The sequence below is a fragment of the Pseudonaja textilis genome, chromosome 4, assembly GCF_049901715.1.
Source record: "Pseudonaja textilis isolate UNSWEBS1 chromosome 4, rPseTex1.2, whole genome shotgun sequence".
Lineage (NCBI taxonomy): Eukaryota > Metazoa > Chordata > Lepidosauria > Squamata > Elapidae > Pseudonaja > Pseudonaja textilis.
The window spans coordinates 89,901,548-89,922,100 of NC_141993.1; the positions used below are offsets into that span (position 1 = coordinate 89,901,548).

Here is a 20,553-nt window from a genome sequence, read left to right on the forward strand (position 1 = left end):
GGTTTTTCTATGGTTGGTGTCGGTGGGGAAGGATCTGTACGTACAAGTAGTCCTCAACCTACGACCACAATTGAGCCCAAAACTTCTGTTGAGAAGTGAGACATTTGTTAAGTGAATTTTGTCCCGTGTTTACGACCATTCTTGCTTCAGCTTTAAGTGAATCACTGCAGTTGATAAGTTGGGTAACCCGGTTGTTAAGTGAATCGGGCTTCCCCCCATTGACTTTCCTTGTCAGGAGGTCGCAAAAGGGGATCACAATGACCCCAGGACATTGTAACCATCATAAATATGAACTACTTGCCAAGCTTCTGTGACTGTGGGAATGCTGGAAAGGTCGTAACAGTGAAAAACGGTCGTAAGTCACTTTTTGCAGTGCCGTTGTAACTTTGAACAGTGTAATGACCCAAAGGGGCGTGGTACAAAAGCAACCAAGTCACAAAAGTGGGTAAAGTCCCTTTAATACCTCCAACTTGGCCCCCAATCTCCAGTTACCATCAGCTGGAGAAAAACTGTCCCAAGAACAGTTTTTAAAGGAAAGAAATTCAGTCCGAACCCAAAGTACATATAAATTATAAATAAAAACCAACACAAACCACACTGCAGCTATTAACGAGACAGGGCAGGATAAGGGATTGCAGATTTCCAAAAGATAACAAAACACACACAGTTGGGAGGATGCCAGAACCCAGATAGGACTTGACAAACAAAGATAATGCACACTTTGCTTCCACATCCTGTTTTCCCTGCTGCAGCTAATGAAGGGAATCAGGGCCCTTTTCTCCCCTGTAGCCCACGTTGCTCCCTTCTCCGTTTCTCCCTGCATGCCTTAGGAAGAAGAGGGGGTGGGCCTGGGTCTTCCTCTGAATGCCCAGCCAGGCTTTGCCCTTCCCCAGTTACCTCCACAGCCAAGGAAGCCACCCTCCCATTCCCTGTCACCTGCTCGGCCTCCCCCTCGGAATCAGATTCCAACAGGGGCATGACAGAACAGTCTATTAAGGCCTTGGGATTAAGAGCCGACCAGCAGTGAAGCTGATACAATATTAGGTTGATGCAATGAAGATGAATCGGCATTAGCACTGACCCTTTAAGACTAGAGATGGGTTCTATCCCTTTAAGAGGTGTTTATATAAGGAAGCCATTAGAGGGTGTTGTTCTCTCTCCTTGTGTCCATTATTCATTGCAGAATTCTCTACGTAGAGTTAAGAAGATTGATTACTTCTAAGGTATTTGCCTACCACATATATTTCTGTGTATAACCGTTGTAGATAAACCACTGTTAAATGTCTAAGTGTCTGTGTGCTGTGTTTTGCTCCTAAGTTGTCTCATAATAGCAGTCACGCTGCAAGCATTCTGACGCAGTAACTAAATGAACCGTTGTAAGTGGAGGACTACCTGTATCCGGAACACGTCTTATCTGCTGGTTTCTTTTTTTGTGTGTCTGATAGTGCTCTGATGCATGTTGATCCTGACTCCCTACCTCCTTCTGTCAATAAAAACAGGACGAATACAGGTAATCTTTGAGCCCAAAATTTCTGCTGCTGAGACATTTCTTCAATAGACTTTGCCCCATTTTAAGACCTTTCTTGCTTCAGCTGTGAAGTGAATCACTGCCGTTGTTAAGCTGGTCACCCGGTTGTTAAGTGAATCTGGCTTCCCCATGGACTTGGCTTGCCAGAACGGGATGACTCCAGGACAGTGCAACCGTCATAAATACGAGCCAGTTGTCAAAGGTCTGGATTTTGATCCCGCGACCACGGGGATGCCAGAACGGTCGTAAATGTGTAAAAGGGTCATAAATTCACTTTTTTTTCAGTGCCATTGTAACTTTGAATGGTCATTAAATGAACGGTTGTAAGTCAAGGACTACCTGTATCTTGTTTTATTCTTTTTTTTTTTAATTAAAAGAAACGGATCACAAATACCGACGAGTTTGTCTACTTTTGCTCTAACATGAATTACGGGATGACCTTGGTTCCTTCCCTACACAACTGAGGTGTGCAGATTAGTTTGTGATGGATGACGGCAACAACTCTGGCGGCTCACATTAAATTCTGGTGAGATTCTTATAATGAGCACATAAAAATTGAGGCTGGAGCAGATAAGGTGTTGCTATCCAGCCTCCTATCAACAGTCCTTCTAGGAGTAGGTTCATTAGTATTTTCACAGTTGTCTCAACGCAATTTTGCATCACATGCTCTGTTTGACCCTAGTGGCCTTTGGCTTTCCAGGACGTTTCCATGTCATATCATCTTTTATCATTAGAGCACCTCTATGGTTCTGGAATAGGGACGCGGTGGCTCAGTGGCTAAGACGCTGAGCTTGTCGATCGGAAAGATCGGCAGTTCAGTGGTTTGAATCCCTAGCGCCGCGTGATGGAGTGAGCTCCCGTGACTTGTCCCAGCTTCTGCCAACCTAGCAGTTCGAAAGCATGTTAAAAATGTAAGTAGAAAAATAGGGAGCCCTTTGGTGGGAAGGAAACAGCGCTCCATGCGCCTTCGGGTGTTTAGTCCTGCTGGCCACATGACCACGGAGACGTCTTTGGATAGTGCTGGCTCTTCTTCGGCTTTGTAATGGAGATGAGCAGCGCCCCCTAAAGCCAGAAACGACTAGCACGTATGTTTACCTTTACCTAAAGGGTAAAAGTTATGTTTTTTTTTTAAAGTGACCGTCAAAAGGTCTCGTTGCAGGATATAAGATGTTCCGAGTCCAGCTGCCTTTCGCAATTGACCGATGGGGATTTTTGTCAATGCTGTTCAAGGGATGCTCCAATTGTTCTGGGATTGCACCCACAGAACCTATTAGTGCTACCTTTGCTTTCTTTTGCCACAGTCGTTCTACTCAATCATCCACTCAATCTTTTTTTTATTTTTATTTATTTATTTTTATTTGTCAATTGCTTACAAGATAATAGGTATAAGTAAAAAACATAGTTATGAATACATGGGTACATATAAGAAAAATAAAAAATAAAAGAATGCACGCCACCAACAAACCTCTTAGGAAAGGGGTGAGGTCAATAGTAGACAGTCTAAGGTTAAAGTTTTTGGGGTTTGGGGAAGAAACCACAGAGTCAGGTAGAGTATTCCAGACATTGACCACTCTGTTGCTGAAGTCGTATTTCCTGCAATCAAGTTTGGTGCGAGTAACCTTGAGTTTATATCTGTTGTGTGCTCTTGTATTGTTATGGTTGAAGCTGAAGTATTCATTGATAGGTAGGACATTGCAATGTATGATTTTATATACCATATTTAGATCGGACCGAAGGTGGCGTAGTTCTAGATTTTCTAGGTCTAGAATTTCAAGTCTGTTGGCATAAGGTATTCTGCAACGAGTAGAGGAGTGGAGAACTCTTTTTGTGAAATATTTCTGGACTTTCTCAACTGTGCTAATATCAGATACATGATGTGGGTTCCAGACTGATGAGCTGTATTCGAGTATTGGTCTAGCAAATGTTTTGTATGCTCTCGTTGTGTAATATTACCAGAGAAAAAGCTACGTAAGATTAAATTAACAACTCTTAATGCCTTTTTGGCTATGTAGTTACAGTAGGCTCTAGCACTTAGATCATTAGACTCCAATATCCTTGACAGAGTTTGGATCATCAACAAGGTCTTGACTATTTTATTTTCTGTATATTATTTTCTGATTTTTTTTGCCAATATGTAGGACAGAGAATTTATTTGTTGAGATTTGAAGTTGCCATTTGTTTGACCATTCTGATGCATAGTTGAGGTCTTTTTAAAAGGTAGCAGTATTGTCTGTGGTATTGAACAGCTTTACATCATCAGCGAAGAGAACGCAGTTGCTCTTAAAATGATCACAGAGGCCATTTATGTAGAGTATAAAGAGAGTTGGTCCTAGAACGCTGCCTTGGGGGACACCACTGTTGACAGGTACAGAATTTGATAGGACGCTCCCAATTTTGACCATTTGTTGTCGGTTTGACAGGAATGCTTCTATCCAGTAATGCAGGTGTCCAGAGATACCATAAGATTTTAGTTTTAGGAGTAGTTTGTCGTATACCACTGAATCAAAGGCTTCACAGAAGTCTATGTAGATTGCGTCTATTGCTTTGCCCTGATCGAGTTGTGTAGTCCGTATGTTTTTTCCAAAAAGCAGCTGGACTTCCTTTGTTTTTTTTTGCTTGAAAATGTTTCACTTCTCATCCAAGAATGAGAAGAATTTTTGAATGAGAAGCAAAACGTTTCCAAGGGCAAACAAAACAAAGCCAAAACCAGTTGCCTTTTGAAAAAGCACTTTTGACACAATCGTTCTCTTTGCAAGTTTGTGCCTTTTGTGATTTTTCTCCAATTCTTTCTCTTCTCTTCTGCAGTCTCCAGGCACTGCCACATCCACTATCCAGATTTTGTCATCTTTCTTACCCACAATTGTTTATTCTGGGGTGTTAATCACATTTATTTCCTGGCCATCTCATGGATCAAGGCAACTCTTGAATTTTAGATCAAGTGTATTTCTGCTTGACTGTTCCAGAGGGGGAAAATCTACAGGATACAGTGAAAAAAAACAGGCAGCGTTTCAATTGTCTGGTTGAGGCCATTATCTTGACTTTATTTGATCACGATCTGCAGACATCCCACATCACTGAAGTGGGCCAACTTAACCCTCATTTCCAAGTCAGTACGAATAGTTCTCAAACTATGACCATAATTTTGCCCTGTCAGTACAGTTGTGTACTGTACTGGTGGTCATTAAACAGGTCACCACAAAACCTCTCCTAATTTTAGGACCCTTTTAGCAGTGGTTGTTAAAAAAAACCTCCACTGTCATTCAACGAACCAATTATACAGGTAGTCCTCAATCACGGTTGAGCCCAAAATTTCTCTTACTAAGCGAGACAGTTGTTAACTGAATTTTGCTCTGTTCAGCTTTGGAATCATTATTAAAAGCTGCCACACAAGCTGCGGAGGATTGGAGGTGGCTGATATTGTTCTAGTAGCTCTCAGTAGACAAAATAAATTCTTTAGTAATTCAAGGTCACTGTGAATGGCGCAGGAAGAATTGGGACTGAAGGGGGATTGGTTCATGCGATGTATAACGTGGGGAAAAGGGGGATGGTTTGTAGGTTGGGTCCTTGCACTTCAAATTCCCAGAGGTTGTGGGAGGAGCTGCTGGCTGATTGTGAAGGAAGCAGAGGGTGAGTAAAAAGGAGAGAGGCAGTTTGATTTGCTTCTATTGCATTTCAAATTCTCAGAGGTTGTGGGAGGAGCTGCTGGCTGCTTGTGAAGGAAGCAGAGGGTGAGCAAAAAGGGGCAAGATAGCGGCCCGCGTACCTAACGGCGCGTGAATCATATAACTATAAACCAAGAATACCAATAATACATTTAGGGTAAGTGTGCTTGAGATTGTGATTTTATTTTATTTCAAAATGACCGGCTTAGTTCAGTGTAATACTTGTTTTACAGCTGTCTTTCACAGTACTCTTTTCAAACTTGGATACTTTGGTTTTATTAGTCATGATGTCTGGAGCTGGTCCAATGAAAAACTGTACAAAAGAGATGGTTTGCATCCATCAAAGAAAGGGACTGAGTTACTTGGCATTAAATTCACAGATTTCCTGGATAAATATTTAAACTGAACAGCGGGGACAGAGAATTAGTGGATTCAGAACATTTCTGTCCCCAGCAACCTAAAACTAATAAGGATACCAGTGCATGCAAAATAGATGTTTGTGCAGGTAAGATTATCAACCTTGATGCCAACCAAAACCAAGCATTTAATAGTGAGTGCCATACCAAGTGCATTAATCAAACAGGTGGCAAGAAAATAGGGGCAGGCAGGCACAACACAGGTTATGGAGACAGGAAAAACAGTGTCAGACATAAAGATCTCGAGTGCCTATATACAAATGCACAAAGTCTGGGGAACAAACAGGGTGAACTCGAACTAAGAATACATGAAGATAAATATGATATAGTTGGAATAACAGAAACTTGGTGGGATGAAACCCATGACTGGAACATACTGGTAGAAGGATACAAACTATTCAAAAAAAAAAACACCAGACCCCATAAAAGAGGAGGTGGAGTTGTACTGTATGTAAAGGACTACTATATTTCTACAGAAATGCATGAAACCAAAGATGAAAACCTCCTGCTCCGGCGGCAGGATACGGACAACTGCTTGAAAGCTGGATCTTTTTATTTTTCAGGAAGGCGGGGAACAGCGAGAAGTCTGCGTTCCTGGGCTAACTAGCTTCTTATGGTAAGTCCCTGGTTTTTTATACCCTTTTCTCCCTTTGTAAGTTGATTTTGTGTGAACGTTTGTATTTGTGCTTAATGTTTCAAATCCTGTTTGAGTTTGTCTTTATTCCCGCCGAAGGGCAAACTCCGCGGTGTGCGGAAGGCAAACTCCGCGGGGTGGCTAGATTGTATTATCGGTTTTCTCTAATCTCTTTTAGCTTTAAGATAGTTTTTCATGTTCGTTCTGTGGCAATCTCCTGTCTGTCCCTTTTGTAATTTATATTTTGTGTCTTTTGTCTGTTTGTTTTGCTTATTTGGTATGTCCTGTGTTTGTAAGGGTTTTCTAAATTATCTTTTTGTTTCCTTTTCTTATTTATGTAGTTTTCTTAATTACTTAGGCTTTTGTCTATAGGGATTCTTTAATACCTTTTTTATTTGATTCCTTTTCCTATGTAAGTTTGTTTTATGGCTGACCTGATGTTCCCCTTGGGCTTTTCCTGTTTTTGTGACACTACTGTCTTCGTGAAGTTCCCTTTCCACACTACCAAAAACATAACTGTAAAAAACAGACCAGAAATAAAAGTTAAAATAAGCAAAAAAAAAATAGTAAGAGAACACCTGTCTGATCTTGATGAAAACAAATCACCGGGACCTGATGGATTACATCCCAGAGTTTTAAAGGAGCTGGCAGAGGTCATCTCAGAACCACTGCACCATATCTTTCAAAAATCCTGGAGCACCAGGGAACTACCAGAGGACCGGAAAAGAGCTGATGTGGTTCCCATCTTCAAAAAAGGAAAAAAAAAACAGAACCAGGAAACTATAGACCAATCAGCCTAAGATTAATACCCGGGAAGGTACTGGAAAAGATGATATAAAAAACCAATCTGCCAACATCTAGAAACAAGTAAAGTAATAACTAGCAGTCAGCACCGGTTTGTTAAGAACAGATCGTGCCAAACCAATCTTATTTCATTCTTCAACACAGTGACTGAGTTAGTAGACCAGAAAAATACTGTGGACATAATATACATGTATTTAGATTTCAGCAAAGCATTTGACAAAGTAGACCACAACCTACTTCTTAGTACGCTAGAAAAAAGTGGAATAGATAGCACCATCACTAGATGGACTCGCAACTGGCTAGCAAACCGTACTCAACGAGTCGTCCTTAATGGGTCTAAGTCTACATGGAGGGAAGGAAGCAGTGGGGTGCCACAAGGTTCCGTCTTAGACCCAGGACTCTTCAATATCTTCATTAACGACATAGATGAGGGAATAGAAGGGGAACTTATCAAATTTACTAAGATGATACTAAGCTGGCAGGAATAGCCAACACCCAAGAAGATAGGCTCAAGATCCAGATGGATCTTGACAGACAAGAACACTGGGCCATATCTTATAAAATGGAATTCAATGTAAAGAAAAATAAAGTCCTACACTTAGGCAAGAAAAACCAAAAGTACACATATAGACTAGGTGAAACCAGGGTCAATATGCAGGAACTGGGAGAGGGATCTTGGAGTCTTAGTGGACAACCAGCTAAATAGGAGCCAGCAGTGTGCAGCAGCCGTCAAAAAAGCTAATGCAATCCTAAATTGTATTAACAGAGGGATACAATCAAGATCAAGGGAAGTACTAATACCACTCTATAAATCCTTAGTAAGGCCACACCTAGAGTACTGCATCCAGTTTTGCTCACCACATTATAAAAAAGATGTTGAGACTCTAGAAAAAGTACAGAGAAGAGCAACCAGGATGATTAGGGGACTGGAGGCTGAAACATACAATGAACGGTTGCAGGAACTGGGACTGGCTAGTCTAGGAAAGAGGAGGACCAGGGGAGGCAGGAGAGCATCTTCCAGTATTTGAGGGGCTGCCACAGAGAGGAGGAAGGGGTCAAGCTATTTTCCAAAGCACCTGAAGGCCAGACAAGGAATCATGGATGGAAACTGAACAAGGAGAAATTCAACCTGGAAATAAGGAGAAACTTTCTGACAGGGAGAACAATCAACCCATGGAACGGAAGTTGCCCTCGGAGGTTGTGGGAGCACCATCACTTGAGACTTTCAAGAAGAGATTGGACTGCCATTTGTCAGAAATGGTGTAGGGTTTCCTGCTTGTGCGGGGGGTTGGACTAGATGACCTACAAGGTCCCTTCCAACTCTGATTATCTGTTATCTGTTTGTGGGAAGTCCGGGGGGACACTTTAGTTTTGGATTCCACAGGGGTACCAAGTTTCTATTCTAATAAAAGTACTTTGAGATTATGTTTGTCTTGGGAGTTACTGGCTGGAATGGAATGAACTCTGGAACACTGACGCCATTCCGAAACTTTACAAGCTTTCTCTGCATTTGCTCCGTTAGTGACACAAGGTTGTTATTAAGTGAATCTGACTTCCCCATTGGCTTCGCACATCAGCAGGTCGCATAAGGTACGTTGGAACTTTAAAACGGTCACTAAATGGACTGTTGTAAGTCCAGGTCTACCTGTAGTATGTTATGTGAACACCAACTGCAGGTTAGACCTCATTATTTCAGCCCAAAATTGAGCCTCAAATTGTTGTTGTTAAATGACACATTTGTGAAGTGAGTTTTGCTCCATTTTGCGACTTTTGCGAATCTGGCTTCCGGCATTGACTTTGCTTATCAGAGGGTCGCGAAAGGGGATCGTGTGACCCCCAAGACCGTCATAACTACGAGTCAGTTGCCAAGCGGCTGAATTTTAATTTCATGACCCTGGGGATGCTGCAACGATTGAAAAACGGCCATCAGTCACTTTTTGCTGCGTTGTAACTTCGAACGGTCACTAAACAAATGGTTGTAAGCGGAGGACGAACCTGTAAAAGCATATTTAAAAGAGAGAAAAGACCAGTGCAAAACCATCGCATGGCACGCTTAAGAATATAGAATAACAGAGTGGGAAGGAACCTTGGAAGTCATCTAGTCCAGGGGTCACCAACTTTTTGGATCTCAGGGACCACCAAACTCATAATTTTAAATCCCGTGGACCAGGGACCCTGGGAAAATCCCCCCAAAAGTCCGCAGGAAAATCCCCCACCCCATTTTCCTACCAATCAATCGTTCTTTATTTGGGATCGCAGGATACCGTCTCCAGCTCTGTTCTCAGGGAGAGAGAGAAAGGGAGAGACTTTTGGCTTCATGCAAGGAAAGCAGCAGGAGCCGCAGAAGTCTTTCTTTCTCTCCCCCGCAAACTTCGCCAGAAATGAGTCTTTGCCGGCGCAGCCTCTTGGAGCAGGAGGCCTTGCAGGGTCCCAAAGACTCATTTCTGGCGGAGTTTGAGGAGAGAGAAAGAAAGACCTTTGCTGCTTTCCTTGCGTGCAGCCAGAAGCAGAAGAAGAAAGAAGCGGAAAGAAGCAGCCTGGTGGCCAGGTGAGGCGCGTGGGGTGAGTGGAGCAGGTTCCCCCCTTTCCCCCCTCCCCTCACTACCTCGTGTTGTTCACAATGCAACAACACGACACAAGCCTTGTGTTCCTGTGGGCCATGTGGGTGGCGCAGCCTTGTGTTCCCACGCAGCCTGGATTAATTGATTTGGGGGGGACGTTTCTCTGCGGACCACCAAAATTTTCTTGCGGACCACCAGTGGCCCCCAGCCCACCGGTTGGCGACCACTGTTCTAGTCCAACCCCCTGCGCCATTTTAGCAATAAGTATATCGCTCACGTCAAACTTTCCTTATTATTTCCTTATTCTTCTGTACCAATGGAGCATTGGGCACAGCTCAAGTCTAACAGAACCTGTTAATAGCTAATTAAAATACAAAAGAAAAAAGGATCCAAGTTAGATTTTCAAAGCAAGACTCGGGGATGTATATAACGTATTATTGCCTGGAGTCAGGTAGTCTGAAATGGGAAAAAAAAAGAGAGATCATAACCTGTAAATGGATCTCTGGATAAAACAAATCTGGGGAAATTAAAGGCCAAGGTGGAAAAAAGGTCAGAAAGATAAATCGCAATGGGTCCATTAAGGGAAAATATAGGCCTGTCACCAAATAACAAGATAACAAGTCGGAAAATGTCGCATTTCGTAGGTGGCTTGGAGCAACTGTAAACCTGTGGTGTTAAATCAAAGCTTCAGAAGTCCGTTGTAAGATTCAGCATGCGTATTCTTACTCCATTCACACAAAGGTATTGATTATTATTAAATTAATTATTAACTTAATCCACCCTCTGCCTTCCTACCGGGCAAATGCAGTTGTTGAAAGTCTGCAAGTGGCTTGGTTGAGGGCAGGGGTGCCAACAAAGGATGTGTTTGAGTGTCAAAATGTCAGCCCCTTGCGGGGTGGAGGCTGAAAGAGACCTAGGATTTCATTGCTAGCAATAGAGACTTCAACTCCCACAGAGAGCTGTGGGTTCTGGGTTGCAAAAACCTAGTTAAGCACAACATGGAAGGAAAAACACACAGCAAAGCCATTGTTAGATAATGCTATTTAACTAAGAAAATTTATCTGTTGACTGGCTGAGGAATTCTGGGAGTTGAAGTTCACAGGTCTTAAAATTGCCAGGTTTAAAACAGGGGTGGGATTTTACAGGTTCGCACCTATTCACTAGAATCGGTTGTTAACATTCTAAGCAGTTTGGAGAACCGGTTGTTGGAAGAAATTACTGGGCTAATCCTGTAAGGAAGGCAGGAAGGAAACATTCTGGTGTTGCTTACAGAAACTGACTCTCCGTTAACCCTTATTACATTCTGGGCAGGACTAGACTTCCTGTCTCTGGAACTTCTCTGGAGTTTTTTTCCCTTCCTTTGTTGGTACTTTGCTTGTGTGGAGTGACCATTCAAAGTTACAATGGCACTGAAAGAAGTGACTTATGACCATTTTTCACACTTACGGCTCCTGCAGCATCCCCACAGTCATGAGAGGCCAGGCGAGGAGATGCATGCCTCAATGTGAGTGATGTTGAGTTGGCCACGCCCGGCCAGTCACAGGACCACCAAACCACACCCACCAACTAAGCCACACCCACAGAACCGATTGTTAAAAAATTTGAATCCCACCCCTGGTTTAAACCATACAAGACCAATTCATTTTTATCTTTTTATCCTATCAGATAAGGACTGCATCATCATCAACAACAACAACAGTCACTAAACCAGCTGTTTTAAATTGAAGAATACCTGCGTAACAAATTCGTTTATAGAAACCAACTTATCAAGGACAGATCCAGCCTAGAAATAAGGAGAAACTTCCTAACGGTGAGAACAACCAATCAGTGGAACAACTTGCATCCAGAGATTGTGGGTGCTTCAACCCCGGAGTCTTTTCAGAAGAGACTGGAGAGCCATTTTGTCTGAAATGGTATAAGGTTTCTTGCTTGAGCAGGGGTTGGACTAGAAGATCTCCGAGGTCCCTTTCAAATGTTACGCTGTCTTCTGCTCTATTCTGCAAACTCCAGGCTCTTCTGCCCTGAGTAACCTCTGTGTCTTGATTCTCTCAACTCTGTCATGCTGTAATTGTGCATTTCTATTTTTGCATTCTCAAAGCGAAGCCACTAAGAGTCAGTTTGATTGCAGAAGCATACAAATAATGTCCATTAATTAAAGGCATTCAATTCTGCGTCCAGTTTTGGTCACCGTGATATATATATAAAAAAAAGATGTTGACCCTCTTAAAAAAAAAATGCCGAGAAGAGCAACGAAGATGATTAATGGACTGGAAGCTAATGTTCTGTATCCTGTACAGATGCAGATAGATAAACTCCACAACACATCCATAACAAAGTACTTTTATTGGTTCATCGGGTATCCTCATAACTCACATTTGTGATGAAGTTCTCCTTTAATGACCAATCCTTTACATATCTGTCTTGTAGGTAAAAAGATGGTTTGTCTCCTATTCTTTTTCTCCCATCTTGTAACGATAGAAGTAGAACAGTTACCAGGAGTCCATGAGTTCAGCCAAGAGTGAGGAAAATTCCCCCAACCCATCGCGGGACAATTTAGATTACAGATGTGGTCACGCGACATGGACTACATTTCCCAGGATACCTTAGCTACATTTCCCATGACGCATTCTCTTAAGGGAACAGCTCCCAATTGCTACCTAACTATCCAATTCCCATATACTGGCTGGACAGCACAGCTAAACCATACCATGAACAGTTGCTGGAATTGGACAGGTGTAATTTAAGGAAAAGAAGGACTAAGGGTGACACGATAGCGGTCTTCCAATATTTAAGGGGCTGCCCCAAAGAAGAGGGAGTCAAGCTAGTCTCCAAAGACAGGACAAGAAGTAACCGATGGAAACTAACGAAGGAGAGAAACAACGTGTGATGGAAATAACTCAAAGCCAACAACAACAAAAAAAAACTTGGATCGTTGAAAACGAAGGGGATTTATTAAAAAGAAATAACAAGACGGTTTGCAAAGGGTAGGTGGTCTTTAGAACCTTAACAAGCAGATTCAAAATCAAAAGCCACACCTTTAGAACCGCAAAACAGACTTTATATACAGTTTCATCTCATCACCCAAGTTCGCTTCTTCTTGAGACTCAACATCATAATATAAAAGGCACATGCATAAGATAAAAATATCAAAAGGCTTAACAATGGAGCATGCCAAAAGTATCAAAGCAAAGCATGTGTATACAAGGAAATGCATTTCATTTCATAACAGATGAACAGAATTGGAAGGGACACCGCAAGGTCAGCCGGTCCAACCCCCCACTTGCGAAACCTTTAATCATCTTCTATACGATTTTATTTTTGAATTGACTTATTTCTAACATGTGGAATTAAGGAGAAACTTCCTAACGGTGAGAACAACCAATCAGTGGAACAACTTGCCTCCAGAGATTGTGGGTGCTTCAACCCCAGAGTCTTTTCAGAAGAGACTGGAGAGCCATTTTGTCTGAAATGGTATAAGGTTTCTTGCTTGAGCAGGGGTTGGACTAGAAGACCTCCGAGGTCCCTTTCAAATATTATGCTGTATTCTGCTATGTTCTGTAAACTCCAGACTCTTCTGCCCTGAGTGACCTCTCTGTATCGAGGAGGAGGGTCTGTCATAAATTCCCGGGTAATGAACCACACTTTGGACACTAAAGGACTTCTCGCTACATCAAACGCACAACCTGACTTTTAATAATAAGCTGACGAAGGCAGCTTTCCTCTGCGCCGAGCCTAAAATTGGTGGCTTCTGGTTTTGTTTTGTTTTTTGGTTCTTTTAGTTCTCTGCCGTGCCAGGCCAAGTCGATCGTTCTCTTGCCAGCCATGGATTATCTCAGGCATGGCATGCAGAATTTAGCAACGCACATTCGTGGTTTTTCATGGTTCCTGAAAAACCAGGTAAACCTCCTGTCGTATATCTCATACGCACAAAGGACGCGAGGCAGTGACTTGGTTCAGCTCTTTATTCGGGTAAAACACAAGACGGGCAAGTGGGGAAGAAGCGCGGCTTAAAGACCTTCTGCTGAGTGCTGCGGCCAATCGGGTCGTTTTGAATCGCCCGCGATCGCTCAGCCAATCGCGGGGCGATCCCGAGCGACCAATCAGTGCCGCGCACTCAGCCAATCCGGTGGCAGTGCGTTTTAGCCAATCCGGGTTGCCGGATTTCGAGTATGTAGATTTCTATACAGAACACCCCCCTCTTGGTTTGGTCCTACGTGACGTAGTCCCGTAAGTAGGCGGGCTCCGTATTTTCCTACTTGACTTGCGTTGGTCAGTTGTCATCTGGTTGTTGGCCGGTTCGGTGGGACTCCTGTCGCTCTCCGCCTCGTTGATGGAACCGCCTGGAAGGGTGAGTCAGGCCTCTCGCCGCGGCTCCCTCCTGGTCTTCCCGGGTCGGTCGAGCTGCTGGCTCCGCTGCTCCCGCTCGGCTTTTCCGGGCTGGTTGAGCTGGCTTGGCTGCTCCCGCTCGGGCTTCCGGGTCGGTTGAGCTGGCTCGGCTGCTCCTTCCAGGCGAGGCTTCGAGTGGGTCGCTCTCCGGTTCTTCAGGTGGTGAGTACTGCTGGTTCCTTTTCGGTGGGTTTGTTCTTTGGGGTCTTCCCTCCCCTCTTGGTTGGTGTCCTGCCGGTTCCCTTCTGTACCTGGTATCTGCGTGTCGGTTGTGTTTCCCGCGGTGGTTCTTGATCTCAGTTGGTCGATGTGGCGCTCCACGCCGTCCGTCAGCTGTTTGGAGGCGGTACGAGAGTGGCCCTGTTGCTTGGGTGATCGTTGCCGGTACCCAGAGGGGTCTCCGGTGAGGTTTTTGCGTAAACCTTGTCTCCCGGTGAGAATGTTCTGTGTTTGCTGGTAGAATCAGGGGGTCTTTCCGGGTTGTATGTGGGGTGCAGGCGGTCGAGCGGGGATCGCAGTTTTCTTCCCATTAATAGCTCCGCTGGGCTCTTGTTTGTTGTGGTACTGGGTTATGTGTTGAATTAGGAGCATTCGATTTATCTTGTCCTGTATGTCGCCGGTTTCGATCTTTTGGATGGTCTTTTTTGTGAATTGGACCATTTTCTCCGCCCTACCGCTCGCCGCCGGGTGTGCCGGGCGCTGTTAATGCGTGTCGGATTCCTCGCTCTGCTAGGAATTTCTCGAACGGTAGTGCGGTGAACTGGGGGCCGTTGTCCGATACGATGACATCTGGGAGGCCGTGGGTTGCGAAGAGTTTGCTGAGTTCTCTGATGACGGAGTCTGTGGTGGTCGCTCTTCATGTTGCTTACCTCCAGCCAGTTTGAGTAAGCGTCTCACGGTTATCAGGAAGGTGTGTCCTTTGGTTGGTCCCGCAAATCTACGTGGATTCGGGACCATGGACCCCTGGGGGTTTCCCACTCGGCTCGGGCGGCGGGGGTTTGGTCTTGATTCCTGGCACTGCTTGCAGGAGGCTACCCAGGCTTCGATCTTTGTCCATCCCTGGCCACCAGACGTGGCTTCTGGCCAGGGCTTTTGTCCTAACGATGCCGGGTGCCCTTCGTAGCATGCTTAGGACTTTTTTTGTAATTTTTCCGGGATTACGCACCCTGTCCCCCCACAATAAACAACCTTTTGTGTTGACAGTTCTGTTTGTCGGCCCGGTAAGCTTTGAACTCGCTGTCTTCCTCTTTTTCTGGCTAGCCTTCCCCACCCATCTCAGGACCTGCGCCAGACGTCTGTCTTTATTGGTTGCTAGGGCAATGTCTGACGCGTCAGGGGTAGGTTGGGTAAGGTCTCGGTGCTCAGGGTAGACGTGGTTGGTGCTGGGTCGCTCCCAGGGTTGGCAACGGTGTGCGGCTGAGGGCGTCTGCGTGCGGAATTGTTTTGCCGGGCGGTGGATTAGTCGGTAATTGTAGGCGGTAAGAAATTGGACCACCTTGTCATCCTTGGGGAGAGGATGATTGGTGTGGCCCGGTCTCCTGCCAGTATTCCCAGCAGTGGTTTATGGTCCGTGATTATGGTGAAGGTCCTGCCGTAAAGGTATTCGTGGAATTTCTTTACGGCCGCGACGATGGCTAAAGCCTCCTTATCCAATTGGCTGTAGTTTCGCTCGGTTTTGAGAGGGTCCTCGAGAAAAAGCGATGGGCGCTTCTTTTCCGTCTGCGAGGGTGTGGCTGAGGATGGCTCCCACTCCGAAAGGGGATGCGTCGCACGTTACCGTGATGGGGAGTGTCTCGCTGTACTGGATGAGGACAGCGCCTGATGTGAGAAGGTCCTTGGTTCTGTTGAAGGCGTCCCTCTTCTCGCCTCCCCACGTCCAGGTGGCTGCCTTGTCGAGCAGCCTATGCAATGGCTCCGCCGCGGTCGCCTTTTGGGGCAGGAAAACATTGTAGAAATTTATTAACCCCAGGAACGCTTGTAATTCTGTTTTGTTTCGGGGCTTCGGGCTTCTTTAATGGCTTTTATTTTGCCCTCGGTGGGGTGGATTCCATGCTGATCTAGTAAATACCCCAGGAACTCGACCCTTGTTGTGTGCAGTTGGCACTTCTCTCTCTTAACCTTGAGCCCCGCGCTTTGGAATCTCCTCAGTACTTCCCGTAGGCGGCCCTCTAATTGTTTCCGATCAGCCCCGGCTACCAATACATCGTCAAAGCACGGCACCACCCTTTTATGCCCCGGAGGAGTCTTTCCATCAGGCTTTGAAATACCCCGGGCTACGCTGACTCGAATTGCAGCCTCTTGCAGCGGAAGGCCCCCGGTGTGTGACTATTGTCTGCGCTGGCGGTTTCCTCGCTCACCGGCAGTTGCTGATAGGCTTGTGCCAGGTCGAGTTTGGCGAAGACCCTGCCTCCTCCCAGTGAGTGCAAGAGGTGTTGTACTACTGGGACGGGGTAGGCGCTTTGTTGTAGCGCGGGTTTAGGGTGGCCTTTGTAGTCCCCACAGATTCTCACCGACCCGTCTGGCTTTATCGGGTGACTATGGGGGTCTCCCATCGGGCATGATCTGTGGCCTCGAGGATTCCCTGTTCGATGAGCTTGTTTAATTGCTCATCGATTTTGGGTCGGAGGGCGAAAGGTACTCGCCTGGGTTTGAGGCGGATGGGTGCAATGGTGGGGTCTAGGCTGAACGATATTGGGGGCCCCGGCACTTGCCTAGGTTCCCGTCGAAGACCTCCTGGAAGTCGCGCGCACGAGCTGTTCCTCCCAGTCTGCTTCGGCGATGTGGTTGGTGCCGGTCACTTCTAGTCCCAGCGGCGCAAACCATTGTAGTCCCAATAGGCTGGGGCGGTCTCGTTCGACGACTGTTAGCGGAAGTATTTTGGTGCGCCCTTTAAAAGTGACCTTGAAGTGCCCGGTCCCCACCACGGGATGCGATTCCCCTGGTAATCTTTTGAGGACGAGTGTTTGGCTCTCCAGCTCGTGCCGCTTCATGGAAGGTACTAGTCGCTTAATTTCCGCCATGCGACCATGGACAGGTACGACCCGGAGTCGACTTCCATTTTGCAGGGGCGGTCTCGATCTCGACCTCCACGTGGACCTTCCGGCTGTCCCAGTTGGAGGAATGGCCGACGGCGACCGCTTGGTGGGTTTCTCACGCTGGCGGCCTTCGTGTAAACGGCGGTTCCTCGCTTCCCGGCTCCAGCGGCTCTCGCTGTCCCGATCGCGTTTCTTGGTGGAGTGTTGTTGCGCCTGGTGGTGTCGCTGCCTTCGGGGTTGTGTCTCGGTGGCGGGGCTGTGGTTCCTCTTAGGCGGCAGACCTTGCGATGTGTCCCCGTTTGTCGCAATGGCGGCAGATCGCGTCTAAAAACGGCATTCTGACCTTGATGCTCACCCCGCAGCCGGCACACTGGAACTTTGATCTTCGGTTCCGTGGGTCGCGCCGGTCGCGCCCGCCTGCATGCGATGGACATCTTCCTCGCGTCTTCCGAGCCTGAGGAGGACTCGAGGTCGCCGTGGTGCGTGGAGGTGGCTGTTCGGTAGTTGTCGCTGGTCGCGGCTGCGGTGGTCCGTTCTGCGGTGCTGGTTTGCTTCAGTTGGGCTGCGGATCTCCGGGTCGCTTTGCTGCCGTGGCGTCTGCGAGGGCATCCGCGAGGGAGATGTCGCTTTTGCCATGATCCGGCTTTGCAGGACGGAATCCCGGAGGCCGAGGACGACGCGTCCTCAGGGCTTCGTCTAGATCGGTAAACCCGCATAGCCCTCCGAGGTCCCTGAGCTCTGCCACAAACTTGCTGACGCCTCACCTTGCTTCTGGTCGCGGCGGTAGAATTCGTGTCGACGAATGAGGGTGGGCACAGCGGGTGCGTAGTGGCTCCTCAGCAGGGGTTCGAGGTCGTCCCAGTCCATGACCTTCACATCGAGCGGCTTGGCAAGGGCTTTTGCCATTTTGAAAACCGCGGTCGCAGTGCGTGAGAAAACGGCCCGCTTTCTCTGTCCGTTCGCGCCCTGAGATTGTTGTTTCCAAGAACATGAGGAATCGGTCGATGTAAGATTCCCATTCTTCAGTAGCGGCGTTGAAAGGAGCGGGTGGCACGCTGCCGCTGGCCATGTTGCCGGTTGCGGTTCCGTGGGCCACGTGCGGTGTGGGATTTGCTAGATCCCATCCTCGCCGCCAGTGTCGATATCTCATACGCACAAAGGACGCGAGGCAGTGACTTGGTTCAGCTCTTTATTCGGGTAAAACACAAGACGGGCAAGTGGGGAAGAAGCGCTTAAAGATTTTCTGCTGAGTGCTGCGCCAATCGGGTCGTTTTGAATCGCCCGCGATCGGCTCAGCCAATCGCGGGCGATCCCGAGCGACCAATCAGTGCCGCGCACTCAGCCAATCCGGTGGCAGTGCGTTTTAGCCAATCCGGGTTGCCGGATTTCGAGTATGTAGATTTCTATACAGAACACCTCCAATACCAGGCAAAATTCCAGCTCTGTGCCTGCAGGAGAAACATTTACTTATTTATTTTTTATTTGTCAATTGCTTACAAGATAATAGCCATAAGTAAAAACATAGTTAGGAATACATGGATACATATAAGAAAAGAAAAATACGTATGTGCTTCCAGGCGCCTGTCTGAATCTTGTGTGGTCGCACGCCAGGTGAACCACTTCTCCAGTTACAGATAGCAACGTAGGAGGAATAGCAACAGCACTTAGACTTATGTGCCGCTTCACCGTGTTTTACAGCCCCTCTCGTAAGCGGTTTACAGAGTCAGCCTCTTGCACTCAACAATCTGGCTCCTCATTTTACCCACCTCGGAAGGACGGAAGGCTGAGTCAACCTTGAACCAGTCTGGATCGAACTGCTGGCAGAGGGCAGAATTTACCTCCAATGCTGCACTCTAACTCCTGCACCACCATGGTAGGGAAGGGAAGGACAGGACAGGACAGGACAGGACGGAGGGAAGGAAGGAAGGAAGGAAGGGCAAAAGCCCTTAGACTTGTATACGACTTGCCAGCCTGAAATCCTGCATTCTAACCACTGTCCCACCATGGGAGGGAGGGAGGAAGAAAGAGCAATAGCGCTTAGATTTATATACAGCTTCGCCGTTCTTTCCAGCCCTCTCTAAGCAATTTACAGAATCTCGCAGATAAGGATCCTGTCTTGGTCTCAATATCTGAAGCAGGATCAAACTTGAATACTGTTTGGATGGGAGACCATCGGGAAATCTTCAGTTGATAGGATAGGTCAGTGGTGGCTAACCTTTGTCGGCTCCTGTGCCAAAAATTGTGTGCGCGCTTACACACTTGCTCTCGCGCTCGCGTGCCAGCACCCAGAAGGCAATGCACGCCTCCCCACACCCCCTACGCACGTGCATGCAATCCCCACCCACCCACTCCTTCTCAGCACTGCACCTCACAGCTGATTTTCGGCCGGTTTGAGGCCTTTTTCGGCCTCCCGGAGGCTTGAGGAAGGCTTCTGCGGGCTTTGAAGGCCGAAAACTAGGCCTGTTTTGTCACTTCTGGTATTTCCAGAAAAACAGGAAGTGACGAAACGGGCCTAGTTTTCGGCCTTCAAAGCCTACAGAAGCCTTCCTCAAGCCTCTGGGAGGCTGAAAAAGGCCTCAAACCCACCAAAAATCAGCTGTGAGGTGCATACATGCGCAGTGAGGCAAGTTTACCTGCAGCTCACGTGCCGACACAAATGGCTCTGCGTGCCACCTGTGGCACACGTGCCATAGGTTCGCCATCACGGGGATAGGCTGCTAAATTAAAAGACCACCCCCCTGCAGAGGTCAGGGCCAAACTATTTCCACATTGCTGCTAATAAAAACAGCTCTACAGATGTGTGCATTTTGCTACCAGCTCGGTTCTAAGAAGACTTTGGTCTTTTTTTAAAAAAAAAAAAGCAATTGAATTTAAAAACAATAGCTGAATGATATAATCTGAGGGAAGGAGGGCTTTGCAGCCCCCATACTTTCTTAACTCACGCAATCCTGATATGTAATCAGTCTTTAATATCTTTGTATCCTGCTGTTCAGAACAAAAGCCTTCCCAAAGCGGATTAAAGTTAATTAAAAAATACTAAATGCACACAATCAACAACAATCAGTATCTAAGTCATTCTAAAAGGAAACAGATAAAAAAAAAACCATGTTAGTTTGCTCAGGAGAAGCAACGGAGGATCTTATAATATTTATAAATGAAGACATTTTTAGTTGAAGGAAAAGCATGCTAGGACTTTCGCGAAAATTAACAGAATATCAGAAAGGGATCGATAAATTTTGACGAAGATTTGAGTACAGGTAGTCCTGGACTTACAGTTCGTTTAATGGCCATTTGAAGTTACAATGGCACTGACTTGTGACTGTTTTTCAGACTTAATGACCATTGCGACATCCCCATGTCATATGTTCAAAATATTCCTTGTATGTTCATTTATTGGCCCTTGGCCAATAAATAATTTTAATTCTAATGCTACTCTACTCTTCTTCTATCCTCTTTCCTTTCCTTTCTTTTCCTTTTCTTTCCTATCTTTTCCTATCCTATCCTTTTCTTTCCTCCTCTTCATCCTT

General features: G+C 46.2%; 1 long non-coding RNA gene across 1 annotated transcript; it reads left to right on the plus strand.

Annotated features, from left to right (window-relative positions):
- The first annotated feature begins 1,383 nt into the window (after positions 1-1,383).
- On the plus strand, positions 1,384-11,449 carry LOC148125941 (uncharacterized). The gene is made up of 3 exons (XR_015743385.1): positions 1,384-1,510; positions 6,170-6,222; positions 11,271-11,449. It is a non-coding gene; the product is annotated as an uncharacterized LOC148125941 (long non-coding RNA).
- The last annotated feature ends 9,104 nt before the right edge of the window (positions 11,450-20,553 follow it).